Source organism: Protopterus annectens, chromosome 14.part0 (genome assembly GCF_019279795.1).
Source record: "Protopterus annectens isolate FY-2018-M chromosome 14.part0, PAN1.0, whole genome shotgun sequence".
NCBI lineage: Eukaryota > Metazoa > Chordata > Ceratodontiformes > Protopteridae > Protopterus > Protopterus annectens.
The window spans coordinates 397,091,094-397,107,962 of NC_056748.1; the positions used below are offsets into that span (position 1 = coordinate 397,091,094).

The window sequence follows — 16,869 nt, forward strand, 5'->3', positions numbered from 1 at the left end:
AGAAAGCTCGGAACGAGCTACTGGCGGGTAAGCACACAGAAGGCCGGGAGGCCAAGCATGAACTAGAGCGTCTCTGGGGGACTCCCCCGGAAGGGAATTCACAGCAAAAAACTTGCTGCACTTCGCGTTGGAAGGAGATGTGAAGAGATGCAGCAAGGTTGACCCCACTCGTTTAAGATCTGTTCCGCTACTGACAGATTCAGAGGCTACTCTAAGGCATCAGAATGGTCAGACAGCCTGTCCGCTAGGATACTGGACCGTCCCAGAACATACGTTGCGACAAAAGCGACTGGAATCACCCATTCCCACACTTATGGCCTCACGACAAAGGGGGGTAAGATCTGGTCTCTCCCCTGTTGATTTACCAGACCACGGATGTTTAACTGAATAGCAATAATCCCCAGAGGAGGAAAGGTGTGAAGGGCCTGCAACACTAGAACAACTGTCATCATCTCTAGGACATGTGCAAGCTAGTCTCAATGGGGGACCACAAAAGCCTTGGACTGTCCTGCCCGAACAATGCCCCCCTCACCTGCGTTGGGAGGCATCTGTGGTCACTGTAGCTTGGGTCAGAGCTGGAAAAAAGATAGTCCCTCCAAAATGTCGAGAGCCCAAAATGTCCGGAGAGCACATCCACCATATGAGGGATGACAGACCCAACCGAGTTGAATTGGATTAGTTAATGGCAGTTCCAACAGGGACCATTGTACAGATAAGAGTCTACTGTAGAATTCTCATGTGCAATAGAGCACACAGGAGAAGAGTTATGGTCACCATCGAGCCTAAGGCCCTCAACACATCTTTCGCCATTGGGAAATAAGAGTGGTAGATCAGGGAGACATGCAACCTCAGGGTTTGAACTCTGAGGTCAGGAAGAGGAAGATTTTGCACTGAAGAGCATCTATCCTGGCACCAATACAGTCTATCACTTGCATAGGGATCTAGGAGATATCTGGACGCGTTGATTGCAATCCCCAAATGCAGGGCAAGAGTCAGGAAAATAAACCCTGGTTTGGGAGAGTTGACGCCTGGTGGGAGCAGTGAGGAGCCAATCGTCCAGGTACGGAGAGACCTGAATCACCTGAAGCCTCAGGTGAGCAGCAACCACCACCATCACTTTGGTAAACACCTTGGGGGCTGTGGTGAGACCAAAGGGTGGGGCTCGAAATTGGTAATGATTGACTTCTAGCTGGAAGCGGAGGAACCTCCTGGAGCTTCTGTGCATTTTTATACGATTGTAAGCTTCCTGGAGGTCTAACGAGCAAATCCAGTCACTCTTGCAGGTATGGCATGATGGACTGCAATGTGACCATCCGGAACTTCTCTTGGCAACTAACAGGTTCAGGGTAGAGAAGTCCAGAATGGGCCTGAAGTCCCCAGTTTTCTTTGGCACAAAATAATCTGTAGTAGAAGCCCGATATAAACTGATTGGGGGGGGGTTCAATGGCTCGTTTTACTAGCAGCTTAATTTCCTGTGCTGCTGCCTCCCTTTGTGTGGGTGGTATGCCCAGGAGGTGTCTGGGAGATTTGGGGGAACCCATGAAGGGGAAAGAGTATCCTCTGAAAATTATTTGAAGCACCCAGTGGCCCATTATGGACTCAATGCCACTAGGTGCAGGGACAATAGTCCCCTGACTGCCTCCAGAGTACAGCAGTCTGGCAACCCCTCAGGGTTGCTGCCCGGGTCTGTCAGAGAAAGGTTAGAGACCCAAAGCTCCTTCCGTATCATGTGAAAGGAGTCACATGGACGTGTTAGATACTGCTTTTAAAGTGGCTGTCCTCGAGGAGAACAAAGTCTTGTCCTTCTGTGACACAGACTTGGGGGGTGACTCCTCCAGATCCTTTACCAGGTCGAGTTGGAGTCTGGTGACATGGGCCAGGTAGTTCAGCACCTTAATCGAAAATGTAGCTGAAGCATAAACCCACTTCCCTAGGAAGGCCATCATCCGTGACTCTGTCAGGAGGATGGACAGAGGAACTCTCCTGAGCAAGTTCCTTCTTAGTGGCTGCTGGCACCACCATGGAGTCTACGAGGGAAGCTCTATTGGGGGAGGCTTAGGATCTTATCTAGTCTTTTTGGGATAGGTTCCATGGTGTCCGGGTCCTTCCATGCCCGCGACGTGTCCAGATCCATCTACGGGAGGGGACACCCAGGAAGTAGATGGGCCCGTGCCGAAAGCCTCCAGGAACACGGACTCATCAAAAGGTTTGGGGGCAGAACCTCCCCGTTGGCACAGGATTTCCATGAGGTCTCCAAAAGAGACTACCTTGGGAGGTTTAGGAGAGCCCTCTCCATCATCCAAGTCAGTGTCCTCTATGAGAAATTTGGGGGGGGTCCAAGTGCCTCCTCTTGCACGTATGCTTGTGAGGTACCTTTGCAAGCCACTTGTTCCTCGGGGGGGGGGGGACTGTCTGGGGCTCTTAGAGCACAGACTGTCCCTCTGGTAAAACAATGGGGACCATAGACAGAGCCGAGGGGGTCAGGGAGGAGTCCAAGGATTCAGTCAGCGGCCCCGATCCAGCAGAGAACCCTTTCTACCTTGAACGCAGAAGGAGAGCAAACCTCCTGAGAGAACCTTGCCTGACGGAGCCGAAGAAAAAAGAAGATCTACCCCTTGGATCAGACACCCAAGCTCCGGCTCAGATCCGAAACACTCCAGGCAGCTGTCAGCGTTGAGGAAGCAAGTACCGTTGGCACAGACCCCCTGACCAAAGCCAACCTCTGATCTGAATACTTAGAACCCAAAGGTCATATCGGAGGAAGAGATATAGGTTGGAAAAAAGGAATCAAGCTCCCCCATCCTTTGTGTGCGTGTGGGGAATTCTGGCAAGACTGGATCTGTGTATGGATAAATCGCCTCATTTTATCCAGATCCTGGTCAGACAAGGACAGCTGGACCGAGACAAGGCCATGGACTCAGACCTAGCAGGTCAGGGCACCGAGGCCCAAGAGGATGGACATGTGTCCTCCAGCTCCAGGGAGAACCTCAGATTGGAGTAGAGGGGAGTCACGGATCCATGGAGTCTTAGTAGGCAAAGCAAGGTCCGGAAACCTCTCACTTTTCCCTCGCCTTCAACTCTCTCTCCCTCTTCTCTGTTAAAACAGGCTTTGGTACAGGAAGTGGAGTCCCAGCCTGGGAAGGAGGAGGAGAAGCCAGAGGAAGGAGCGGCGGCCACAGCAGCCACTGTGACCAAAGCCAGAGACAAGGAAACAGTCTTAAGGGGGAAGAAGGCCTTTGAGGGCCAACTTGGCCTTTTCTTTAAGGTCGCGGGGGGTTGAAGCCTGCACACATGCTGCAGTCCACATTCAGATGGGAAACACCCAAGCACAACAGTGTCCATCCGCTGGGGATAACTTATGGCCACACTATGCACAACGCTTGAAAACCAGCTTTTCGGCCATAATGCCAGAGTAGAAAAAACTTGAGGAAAAAAGGCAGTTCCTTTCCAAACTGGCACACAGACCCACCCACTCACCACATTCATACAGAGAAAACACTGGGGGGAGAGGAAGCTACAATCTACACAACAGTACAAACTACTCTATCCTAAAACACAAACTCAACGCACCAAGCAAGGGGAGGAGAAAGGGAAACTATACCAACAAAAAACTGGAGATGCAAAGGTTTTAACCCACTGACTAAATTGGAGCTCAAGAGACACTATGCAAAGCTATTCATGGCAAACGAGATATGGTGAAGGAAGGCAGTGGAGGTGTAGTCTGGGCACAGAGGATGGGATCCGAAAGAGCAGTGGAGGTGTATAATGGGTAAGGGGAGGGGTTTGGAGCTGATGCTAGTAAAAGTTGCCGGCTCAGATCAGATATGGATCCGTAACCCACAGATTGAAGATCAAATGGATAAACTACTTCAGTTCTGACCCCTCTCCATAGTGAAGTGTCTGTAGAAACTGATATCCAGAAGGGATTCCCAATGAGGACTGACCTTTAAGTCAGACTGAGGGTAAACCCTTGACCTGATCAGAAATGGAAAGGAGTTTAATGCCCGTAGCATCCCCTACGGCGGATCAAACCATATAAGGCAACCAGGCAGGCAAGGGTATCTGCTGAGGCCCCAGAATATTCAGTGGACTATTGGGGCCAAGCATTTTGTGAATACCATGATTTCAAAACAGGTGACAGAACCACAAGCTTCAAGAACTTCCTGGGGGGACATGCAAGTAGGTATTTTGGGGTGTGTGGGTGTGAGAAGTGCCTGCAGATTTTGCATTCTGTCATTTTACACCTTTAAGCATTTCTTTAGCTTTCACTGTCCCAAACTGGTCACAAGTCTAGACTTTCAGTACAAAGAATATTTCTGTAAATGCTCATAAACCCAGATGTCCTTCGCTTCCATAATATTTGGGGTTAGCCTCTGCCTAGTGTGCGTGTGTGTGTGGTTGAGATGAAGCGCTCCTTTCAGGAATACTGAAGCAAGTGAAGGTTCAAGATGCAGACAAGCAGAAATAGCAGCAAGGTAGGCCTTAACAGGAGAGTATGCAAACCCTGCCTGCAACAATTCACACAGTAAGACAGCACTAAGGGGACCTCTCCTTGAAATGGGTATAGCTGTCAAGACACAAATTGGAGAACCTTTTCCATAATGACATATGGAATTTCCTAGTACTGGATTCCCTGGCCTCCTGTAGGACATTCAGCACGCCTTCAGAGTAAAGGTGCCTGAAATAGATCAAAACTCCCTCACCCACAGTGTAAGGCTCAGAGATTTCAAGTGAGAATAGATTAGGGATCCCTTGTCCTGTGCGAGTAGGTCCACTCCAAGGTAACTTGTGATGACTGCCCCTGGCTAAATGCAGGAGGGGAGAACCAGTGCTGTCTTGGCCAAAAGGGAGTCACCAAGAGTTTGGTTTGTCCTGCTGAATCTTCATTAGGATTTTTTTGTAAGAGTGGGAAGAGGGGGAAGGCATACAGAAACATTCCTTTCCATGACAGAATACCTGCTGTCCTTGCAGGGGGCTGGGTGCCCTGGTACAAAACTGTGGAAGTCTGCTCAGAGGGGAGGCAACAGTCCACAGGTGGGGTATGCCACAAATCTATGTCCAGAAACATCCATGTATAGCATCCACTGGTGGGATTGTGACATGGACCTGCTCAAGATGTCTGAGTGTTCTGAGCTGAGGGGATATAGACAGCCTGCAGAATGACACCAAGCTGGATACCAATTCCCAGTCCTGCAGTCCAAGTCTGCACAGCAAGTATGATTGGTATCCCCCAACCTAGGTCTGGAGCATCGGTGTACATTTCGTGGACTGGAGTTACGGGTTGTAAGGGGAGTCCTGGGTTCAGAAAGATCCACCCACCAAAGGATCTTCTTCCCTTCCTTGGGCATGGTAGGAAGGGAATGGTGTGGTCCAGCAGGTGGGAGTGTTGGGTCCATGTGGACCTCTGGTACCATTGACGTTTCCTCAGAGTCTTGCCAGTGGCAACATGGGGATTGCAGAAGCCATATGCTGTCATTGCAGAGGAGTGGACGACTGAAAACAGGTATTCCCTTCAGGCTTTCCACCTTTTGGGGTGGGAGGAATGCCATCATAACATCTGTCATGAAGTAACCTTTTTCTATGATCGACAAGCTCCACTTGCCTGAGGTAATACTTTTCCAGAGTGTAGGACAGTGAGAAAGTCTCTAGGAAAGGGGTAGGTATAGGATCTATAGGGGGAGGAGGTGGCAGGTAGTCGCATCTACGTGCCTTGCCCTGAAACGGAGGTTTCTGGGTTGCAGACCTGGAAGGTGGCTGCTGCTTTCTGGAACTCTCTGCCCCTAGTAGGAGCAGCAGAATGTTTTCTAATGAACTGGGTCTTAGTAGGATAATATCCATGTCACCTATTCCTAAATTCCACAAATGTTTCAAGTCCTGTAGTTTTCCATTTCTGTTGAAGGGTTTTGAAAAGTTCTGCCACTTGGGCCCAAAACAAGGCAGTATTATCCAGGGAACATCTAGAAGTTCAGCCCGGATATAGTCAGGTAGGGGGTTGGAGCCTTAACCAAGAGTACCTTCTGAGCACAGAGGCAGAAGATGCAGATCTGGCAGAGGCCTCTACAGCATCATAACTGCATACGAGTGTCTTGTCACTTGTGAGGCCAAGATCAGGTTAGAGATTTGTGATTGTGGCTGAATCAAGGAGATTCGTCAAGAGCTTTGAAGCCAGAGTCAAAAGGGCCAGGGAGTACTTAAACGTGTGTCTGGTTGTTGAGGGCCTTAAATGACAAAATGGCAGAGGTGTACACCTTCTTGCCAAATCTCTCCATAGTTTTGCTGTCCTTAGTAGGAAGGACAGATGTAGAGGGTAGCAGCCTGGAGGGTTTGTCTGCAGAGACAGAAATGGTACCAGGATCTGCAACAGGACATTAGAAATGTTGCCCCTTCTGGGACCTTATAAAATCTATCAAGCCTTCTAGGAGCACGGGGTTGGGAATTCAGGATCTTTAGAAGCTGCAGAAAAGGCATCCAAGAAGACTGGTAGGACTGGTTGAATGGCAGAAGTAGAAGGGGTACCCATTTATAGGAGTTCATAACACAGAAAAGTTGTGTAAAGTCTTAACATAAACAGATGCCCTCCTCTTCCATGTTTCAGTATTCTACATATAGGTTCCTACCTTCAGTCTAGTGTACTACTGTCAGTATTCCTCTGTGGTGCATCAGACTTAGGCTAGGTGGAGGAAATGTGTGCCATAAAAGTAACGTTGGCACGCACCAGCCCTCAGAAGAGCAGCTCCATTTGGAGCCAGTCCTGTAAGGGCAATGCTATGTCACTGCCATCCAGAAAGGGAAGAAATGTAACAGAGGAGAGTGGAAGGGAATACTGCAACATGGCAGAGAAGGACAGTACAGTTGTGTACACTTACATAAATGCAGATGTATTCACTGTTGCAGTCATCACATTTGGGTTATCTACTTGCAGAGCCCTCAGTCAGCCTGATTATTAAAGTCTTGGGTCCTGCGTTGGTTGCCATCTCATCTTCCATGAAGTCAGGTAGTCAGGGGTATAAAGCATGCAGCAGACGCCACTACATCAGTTTTTCTTGCCCCAGATGTCAGGTGCCCCCCTAATAGGAAGCAATTAGGTTATACCTCTAACAAAAAAGCAAATGCATCAAAAAGCTTTTAAGCATAGTCAAGGATAATAGAGATATAGCAAAAAGTCGGGGGCTGGAGGGAGGGTAACCAGGACTGCAACAGTGAATACACCCTAACATCTAGAGTTATGGTAAGTTTACACAACTGTACTATGTTCTTCGTGTTTCACTGTTGCAGTAATCACATTTGGGTAAATTCTCAAAGCTAAGGATGGAAGGAGAAATTTAGATAGCATTAGGACTAGCTATAAGGCCATGCAAGACTGCAGTGGCAAGACCAGCTCTGGATTTAGAGAAAATTGGAAAATAGTAATGCTTGGTGAATGTACATAACTCAAGGTAGCAGCTTCTAGGATGTCCCTGGTAGAGACACCTCTGAGAAAGGCTGTAGAGGTAGATGCAGCCCTGGTTGAGTGTGGTCTTATCCCCTGTGGAATAGGTTTTCCGGTGCTTATAGCAGAAATTAATGCAATAGACTATCCATTTAGAAATGGTTTGCTTTGAAATGGCCTTCCCCTCTGCCCCTGCAGCAAATGCCACCAGCAGCTGTTCAGATTTCCTTTGAGGTTTAGTCCTGTCCAAGTAAAATCTAAATTGTCTGTGCACATCTGAGGAGCACAGTATACATTCCCCTTTGCTCTGTGGATTAATGAATGGACTGATTAAGAGCCACACTGGATACTACCTTGAGCATGAAGGAGGGATTGGTCCTGAGGGACATCCTGTCCGCATGAAAGATGATGAAAGGCTCCACTGCCATAAGGGCCTGTAATTCAGACACCCTTCTTGCTGAAGTGATTGCTAAAGAGGCTGTTTTCCAAGAAAGGAATTTTAATTCTGCACTTGCAGCTGGCTCAAAAGAAGGTAGAGTGAGTTTTTCCAATACAAAGTTAAGGTCCCAGGCTGGAATTAGGGCTGTCCTGGGTGGTCTTAAGTTTTTTGGCCCCTCTGAGAAACTGCTTGAGCAGTGGATGAGAGAAGAGGGGTGGTTCTGTGTTGTAATGAGCTGAAATGGCAGAGGCCTGAATTTTGGAGGAAAAGGAAACGCCCTTGTGAAGCATCTCAGTTAAGGATTGAAGAATCTGAGGTAAATTGGGTGCTGCTGTGCCCATCCCTCGAGTTTGGTTCCAAGAACAGAATCTTTTCTATTTTCAGCACAAGATCTTCTAGTACTAGGCCTCCACGCCTCCAGAATGACATCCAACACTTGTTTGAGAGATGGTAATGGAGAGATCAGATAATTAGATAGGCTGCCAGGTTCAGGGTTTGAATCTGGGGATGCAGAATCTGGCACTCCTACTGGGACAGCAGGGTAGGTGTCTGAGGCAGGTGCCATGGTGCCAGCAGTGACACTGCGCAAGAGGGGGTACCAGTGTTGGCATGGCCAGTCTGATGCAATCAGTATAGTCCTTGGTTTGTCCTGTTTGATCTTTAGTAGTACTTTGCAGAGGAGAGGCAGAGGAGGAAATGCATAAACTGATAGATTTTTCCAGGTGAAGGACAGGGCATCCACTTTCCAAGCTTGTTTGTGGGAGTCCTTGTGCAGAATATGTCCAATTGGTAGCTCTGGGGGGAAGCAAACAGGTCTATATCTGGGCTCCCCATTTGTTTATCAACATGTTGAAAGTCTTTCGTTCCACTTTCCACTTGTGCCGGTCCATGAGATTTCTGCCTAGTTCGTCTGCCAGTGTATTTAGCTTTCCTGGCAGGAATTGAGCCTGTAGATGCACTTGGTAGCTCAAGGCTGCATTCCACAGAGCCATGGCTAGTCTGCAGAGGGGGTATGAATGGTACCCCCCCCCTCTTGTTTATGTACCACAACAGTTGTGTTGTCCGTCTTTGAAGGCTGTCTGAGCATTCTGTACAGCTAGCATTTCTTTTTGATTTATATGCAGGTGCATTTGACTTGGGTTCCATTTGCCCCAAATGCACTTTCCTGTCAGGTGGGGCCCCCATGCATAGTCTGATGTGTCTGTTAGGGTTTGGGTGGTAGGGGGTAGAGTAAATGGTAGTCCCTTGTTTTGGTGGCAGGCCTCTGCCCACCAAAGGAACTCTAATTGTAGGCAAGGTATGATAGGAATCATTGCTTCTAGATCCTGAGAATGTTGACACCATAAGCTTTTTAGATACCATTGTAGTTTCCTCATATGCAGTCTTGCATATGGAATTAAAAGAATGCAGGAGGTCATGAACCCCAAGGCTTGCAGATAGCATGTTTTTTGTGGCCATTAGTTTGAAGTAAGCTGTCAAATTAGTTTCTGTGGCATGAGAAAGCCATCTGGGAAGTTGTGTTCAAACTTGCTCCCAGGAATATAATTTGTTGACATATAATTTGTTGACAGGGTACAAGATGTGATTTCTTTTCGTTAATGGTGTACCCCAGACAAGTTGGCACCTTTTGTACAAACGCTAGATGATTCAAAAGGTCCTGGCTTTCTGCCTGAATTAGACAATAGTCCATTTACGGGTATATTTGAATATTTCTTTGCCTGAAAAATGCAATGACTGGAGCTAGGCACTTTGTGAATACCCTGGGCGCAGTAGATAATCCAAAGGGCAGTGCAAGAGAAAGTATGGTGCATGTAGCCGGCTTTGAAGCGTAGGTACCTTCTGCAAGATTCCCTGATTGGGATGCGCAGGTAGGCTTCTTTTAAATCCAGTGTTGCCAACCAGGCATCCTTGCCTAGTATAGGAAGCAACTGATGAGTTAGCATCTTGAATTTTGGGATCACCAAAAAGGTGTTTAGGATAGAAAGGCCCAGGATAGGATGCCATGAGTTGTCTTTTCTGGGTACCAGGAAAAGTAGAGTAGAAACCTTGTCCTCTTTCCTCTTCTGGTACCAGTTTGAATAGCCCTTATACGAGAGAGTACTTGCTTTTGAGCCTCTGCCCACTGATTTGGGGTTAGATCTGGCCAACCGTGTGGGGCTGGTAGTGTGTGGAAGTGAAATCTGTATCCTTGGGAAACTATATTTAAAACCCATTTGTTCTGGGTAATTGGAGTTCCCAGTTTTTTGCCTGCAGAGCACAGTCAGCTGAGAAGGGCTTGGAAGTTATAAAGTTAAGTCATTGAGATAGTTTACCATAGGGGGAAGTCTTACTACTCCCTGGTTTGGAAGTGGGAGTCCCTCATTGCTTAGTCCTGTGTGTACCTTAGGACTGAAGCCTGGGTGTTCTGCTGATTCTGGGTTTGGACTGAATGCCTGGAAGGGTCAGGAAAGGACCAATTATTAGAGGGCCAATGCCTACTAAATCTTGTAGTCTGTACTTGTAGGAAATCTTTAACAGTTTGCATAGATTTAGCTAGCTTTTTCCTCCATCTTAAGTACTTCTGCTTTGTTGCAGAAAGTACAGTTTTGTACCTACCATAAACGTAGATGTTAGAGCGTTCACCCTGCTGCAGTCATCACACTTGGGTTATCCTGTCATCAGGCGGTCCCCGCAGTCGGCTGGATTTCCAAAGTCTTGGTCCGTCGGTTGCTGTCGCCTCATCCCCAACGTCAGTGCGCCAGGAGTACATACATTGCAACAGACGCCATTTTCTTCAGTTTTTCTTGCCCTAGATGTCAGGTGCCCCCAAAAAGGTGATCCAAATTAGTACCAAAAGGTGAGAACACAAAACACAAAAACCCTTCAGCTATAAGCAAATACACCAGTAAGGCATAGCAAAAAGATTTAGCCAGTAGATCAGAGGGGTTGGAGGGAGGGTAACCTGGACTGCAGCAGGGTGAGCACTAACATCTACATTTATGGTAGGTACAAAACTGTATCATGTTCGTGTTACCCTGCTGCAGTCATCACACTTGGGTTGAGTCCCAAAGCTAAGGTAGGGTGGAGGCATCATAGGGGGTTAGTGGAGGCAATGAGGCCCTGCAGAACTGCAGTGGCGAAGCCTGCCCTAGACTTAGAATAGAGAGGCAAGTGATGGTGTTTGGTGAAGGTGTGTACAGAACTCCAAGTTGCAGCTTCTAAAATTTCCTTGGTAGGAACCCCCCTGAGAAAGGCTGTAGAGGTAGCTGTTGCCCTGGTAGAGTGGGATCTAATGGTAGGAGGAACTGGTTTCCCATGATGGGTATAGCAGAATCGTATGCAATGGCCTATCCATTTAGAAATGGTTTGCTTGGATATGGCCTTCCCTTGAGAAGCTGTAGCATAGGAAACGGAGCTGGTCAGTTTTTCCGAAAGCCTTAGTTTTATCCAAGTAGTATCGAAGCTGCCTGTGAATGTCCAAGGAATGCAGGAGTCTCACCTTTGTTCTGTAGATTAGGGAAGAAAGTGGGTAGATGGATGGTTTGATTTAAAGCTACACTGGAAACCACCTTAGGCATGCAGGAAGGATTAGTTCATAGAGAAACTCTGTCTTGATGAAAAATGAGGAAAGGTTCCACTGCCATAAGTGCCTGTAATTCTGAAACTCTCCTAGCAGAAGTTAATCCCAGGAGCAGGGCAGTCTAACTGAAGGTCTGCAGAAAAAGCTGGTTCAAAGGGAGGTAGCGTTTTTCCAGAACAAAGCTGAGGTCCCATGTTGGTGTAGGAGCTCTTCTAGGTGGTCTAATGTTTTTTGCCCCTCTGAGGAACTGCCTTAGGAGTGGATTTGAAAATAAAGGTTGATTCGTGTCGCAGTGAGCTGAAATAGCTGAAGCATGGATTTTAATTGAGAAGGAAAGTCCTTTATGCAACATCTCAGCTAAATACTGCAGAATGTGAGGCATATGAGGCTGAGTTGTGTCTTGGCCTTTAGCTTGGTTCCAAGCAGAAAACCTTTTCCATTTGTCCGAGTAAGCCTTCCTGGTGCTTGGCCTCCTGGCTTCTAGAATAACATCCAGCACTGCTTGTGAAAGAGGGGCTGATTGGATGCTTAATTGATTTGCCATGCAGCCAGGTTTAAGGTTTTGATCTGGCCGTGTAGAATCTGCTTGTCTTGCTGCGTGAGTAAATGAGGTATTTTGAGGCAATATCCATGGTGGGGGCTGTGAACCATATTCTTCAATAGCGGGTACCAGTGCTGGTGTGGCCAGTCAGGGGCTATGAGAATCATTCAAAGTTTCTCCTTTTTGACCTTCAAAAGAACCTTTGTGAGAAGAGGTAATGGAGGAAAGGCATATGCTGTCAAGGTTTTTCCAACTGAAGGAGAGAGCCGTCCACTTTCCAAGCTTGATGGTGGAATGTCCTTGTACAAAATTTTGTCAGACGGTAGTTTTGAGGACTGGCAAACTGGTCTACATTTGGAAGGCCCCATCTTTGAGTTATCATTGCAAATATTTGTGGGTCTAGCTTCCACTCGTGGGGATCTTTGATTATCTTTGATGTCTCTTCCTTAGGTCGTCTGCCAATGTGTTTTTCTGTCCTGGCAGGAAGTGAGCTTGTAACTGGACCTGATAGGCCAGAGCTGTGTTCCATAAGATTACTGCTTGCCTGCAAAGAGGGTAGGAATGTGCCCCCTTGTTTATGTACCACATTACTGTGGTGTTGTCCATCTTTATTGCCAGTTGTCCAGGCTGTAGTAGATCCTTGAAGGCTGTCAAAGCTTTCTGTACAACTAGTATCTTTTTGGTTTATGTGCAGTTTTCTTCGTTCTGCAGTCCATGGGCCTTGAATGCATTGACCTGCCATATGTGCCCCCCAGGCATAGTCTGAAGCATCTGTTGTGATAGTTTGCCTGGGTGGGGGGCAAGGTGAAAGGCTGACGTTTGCCTGGGTGGGGGGCAAGGTGAAAGGCTGACGTTTGCCTGGGTGGGGGGCAAGGTGAAAGGCTGACGCGTTTGCCTGGGTGGGGGCAAGGTGAAAGGCTGGCGTTTGCCTGGGTGGGGGCAAGGTGAAAGGCTGACGTTTGCCTGGGTGGGGGGCAAGGTGAAAGGCTGACGTTTGCCTGGGTGGGGGGCAAGGTGAAAGGCTGACGTTTGCCTGGGTGGGGGCAAGGTGAAAGGCTGGCGTTTGCCTGGGTGGGGGCAAGGTGAAAGGCTGGCGTTTGCCTGGGTGGGGGCAAGGTGAAAGGCTGACGTTTGCCTGGGTGGGGGCAAGGTGAAAGGCTGGCGTTTGCCTGGGTGGGGGCAAGGTGAAAGGCTGACGTTTGCCTGGGTGGGGGGCAAGGTGAAAGGCTGACGCTTGCCTGGGTGGGGGCAAGGTGAAAGGCTGACGTTTGCCTGGGTGGGGGGCAAGGTGAAAGGCTGACGTTTGCCTGGGTGGGGCAAGGTGAAAGGCTGACGTTTGCCTGGGTGGGGGGGGGGCAAGGTGAAAGGCTGACGTTTGCCTGGGTGGGGGCAAGGTGAAAGGCTGACCCTTGCCTGGGTGGGGGGCAAGGTGAAAGGCTGACGTTTGCCTGGGTGGGGGCAAGGTGAAAGGCTGACGTTTGCCTGGGTGGGGGGGGGGCAAGGTGAAAGGCTGACGTTTGCCTGGGTGGGGGCAAGGTGAAAGGCTGACCCTTGCCTGGGTGGGGGCAAGGTGAAAGGCTGACCCTTGCCTGGGTGGGGGGCAAGGTGAAAGGCTGACCCTTGCCTGGGTGGGGGCAAGGTGAAAGGCTGACCCTTGCCTGGGTGGGGGCAAGGTGAAAGGCTGACCCTTGCCTGGGTGGGGGCAAGGTGAAAGGCTGACCCTTGTTGAGATGACATGCCTGTGCCCACCATAGAAATTCCTGTTGAAGGCAGGAAATGAGAGATATCACTGTGTCCAAGCTGTGGTTGTGTTGAGACCATACGCTTTTTAGGTACCATTGCAATTTCCTCATATGCAGTTTTGCAAATGGTATTATCATAATGCAAGATGCCATGAAGCCCAAAGCCTGCAGAATTTTTCTTGCAGTTAATTGGGTCTTTGTTGCCATGGTCTTGAAATATTGAGTCAGTTGTAATTGCTTGTCTGGTGTAAGATAAGCCTTCTGGGCCGTTGTGTCCAAGCTGGCACCCAGGAATGTCATTTTTTGTGAGGGTACTAGTTTTGACTTCTTTTCGTTTACGGTGTACCCCAGACAATTTAGTAGATGCTTTACAAAAGCCAGATGCAAGAGAATGTTTTCTTTCTGCTTGGATGAGGCAGTCGTCCAGGTATGGATACATTTGAATTCCTCTGTCTGCAGTATGCAATTACTGGTGCCAGGCATTTTGTGAATACTCTAAGGCGCAGTAGATAAGCCAAAGGGCAGTGCAGAGAATTGATAATGGGTTGAACCTGCAATGAAACGGAGGTATCTTCTGCAACTTTGTCCGATAGGGACATGCAGGTATGCCTCCTTGAGGTCCAACGTTACCAGCCATCCTTCCTTGCCCAACATGGGAAGTAGCTGCTGTAGTGTTAGCATCTTGAATTTGGGAACTTGTAAGTGTTTAGAATTGAAAGGTCCAGAATTGGTCTCCAAGCATTTTCTTTTCTGGGTACTAGGAAGAGTCGAGTAAAATCCTTGGCCTTGCTCTTGAGATGGTACCTTTGAATGGCTCTCATGGTCATGAGAGCTGTAATTTGTTTTTGAGCCTCTGCCCTTTGATTTTGTGGCAGGTTTGGCATTCCTCTTTTTATTGGCAAGGTGTGAAAGTGGAATCTGTATCCTCGTAAAATTATGTCTAGGACCCATTTGTCCTTTGTGACCATGTGCCAGTTGTCTGCAAATAGTGCTAGTTTCCCCCCGAGGGGGGCTGACAAAAGAGCTTTGTTTGGCCAGCTGAGGTGCAAGTCATTGAGTTTGCCTTTTGGTGGGTTGAGACCTGTCTTCTCCCCTTTGGGTTGGAGTGCCCCATTGGCGAGGTTTATATTGAGCTTGTGGTTGTCCTCTGCCCCTTGGGCACCTGTATTTACCCCTCTGAGGCCTGTCAGTGGCTGGAAAGGACCAATTTTTTGTTGGTCAATTTCTGCTGAAGCGAGGGGGTTGTACCTGTAGGAAATCTTTGACTGTCTGCATTGATTTTGCCTTATCTTCCATTTTCTTTAAAACTTCTTCGGCTTTAACACCAAAAAGAACACCCTGCTGTAAGGGAGCATCTAGTAGTTTTGCTTTAACATAATCAGGCAGACTTAACCAGGCATGTCTACGTATAACTGATCCAGTGACAGCTGCTCTGCAGGAGGCCTCTAAAGAATCAAACCCACATCGTAAGGTATGTTTGCCCACCTGCTCGGTGGCGTGCAACAAATCCTGTACTTTCAATTCAGATTGTTGAGGGAGGGTGGTAATCTTTTGTTTTAACAGAGATCAGAAATTGCTGACAGTTAAGCATATGGACAGTTTAGAGCTCTCATAGCTAAAGTGGCTGAGGTGTAAACCTTTTCCCCCCATCTGTCTAGTGCTCTTGAATCCCTTTCAGAAGGTACTGGATTTTTAGCCATGGAAGCCTTAGCCCCCTTGGGACCCTGGGAGATAGTCTCTGGGTCAGCTACTGGGCGTTTGTAAAGAAATTTGTGGGAATCCGGAACTCTGTAGTATCTGTCAGGCTTGGCCGGGGCAAGAGACAGAGTCAGGGTTGAAACTTTATTCTAAATAGACATCCACAATGTCCAAAACAGGAAGGATGGCTAGAGAGAATAAAAGAAAATGAGCCTTTGCTTGGAATCAGAGTAATCCTGACCTTCCCAGTGAAAATGTCCCCTCAGTGTGTAAAGTTTCCCCAAAAGAGTAATCTTCTGGAGGAGAAGCTGAGGGAATAGAGTCCTCAGCATCAGAATCTTCCTAAGGAGAGAAGGAATAGTCTTTGTCCTCAGAGGAATCTAAGAAAGAGACATTTGTTCAGAGGAAACAGATTCTTCCTCTTGTCTAGGCCTTTTGTCAGGAGGAGGCAGAGAACCCCTGATGAGAGAAATCAAATCTTCAGCCATCTTGAGCATCTGTTTCTTAGGCATAGGGCCTTGAACAGGAGACTGAAGTGAAGCCTTTTTCGATTTGGAAGGAGTCTTCGACTTGGAAAACGTTTTGACTGCAAGAGTAATCGGTCTGAAAACGCCTTCAGAAGGCGATGGTGTTTCAGAAACACAGACGTCCTTGGAAGGTAAATAGTCGGTAGGGCCTGAAGTAAAAGGCTGCGTCGGCCTAGTACAATCAGTCAAAATATCCGTAGCGGTCTCGGGTTCCTGAACTGCGGTAGTCAGAGGCTGCATCAGAGCCTCACTGATAACCGGAGACTGGATCAACCGAGGCCTCGGAATCGGGCTTAGGCCTGGGCGGTCTATCCTTATCCCTGCGCTTTTTGTGCACGCTGGTAGCTCCGAAAGCATGTTATAATAAAATTTTCTGCCAAAAAAGTGTTGTGCGAAATCATAGTCCTTTAATAGTACGTTTATTAAATCTAGCACAAAAACGACAAGTGACGTCGTGATCAGGGCCTAGGCAAGGTATGCAATAAGAATGAAAATCCTTATGAGGTACTTGCTTCCCACAAGAAATATAATTAACTTTTTCTGACATCGGTCTGAGGCAAGAAAAGTTTCCCCAACGGGGTACTTGGTTCTGAAATTCGAATTAAAAAATCTCAGGAGTCTGCCGACCGGCACTTGCGAACTGCTTCTGCTTCGGGCACCACGCAGCAAGAAAGACTGGGGAAAATGGCGTCGGTTGCAATATATGTACCCCTGGCGCACTGACGTCAGGGATGAGGCGACAAACGACGTCTGACCAAGACTTTGGAAATCCGGCCGACTGCGGGACCGCCTAACGACAGGATGACCCAAGTGTGATGACTGCAGCAGGGTAACACGATAAACATCAGGCGGCCCTGACTTAAGGGAGCATCCAACAACTTAGCTTTAACATGATCAGGCAAACCTTGCTCCTTAAGCCAAGCATGTCTTCTGA

The 16,869-nt window shown here is 48.0% G+C and overlaps 1 protein-coding gene across 8 annotated transcripts in view; it reads right to left on the reverse strand.

Moving 5' to 3' along the window:
- Window positions 1-16,869, reverse strand: part of MKI67 (marker of proliferation Ki-67) — a 404,744-nt gene that overhangs the window by 7,833 nt on the left and 380,042 nt on the right. The window lies entirely within an intron of this gene.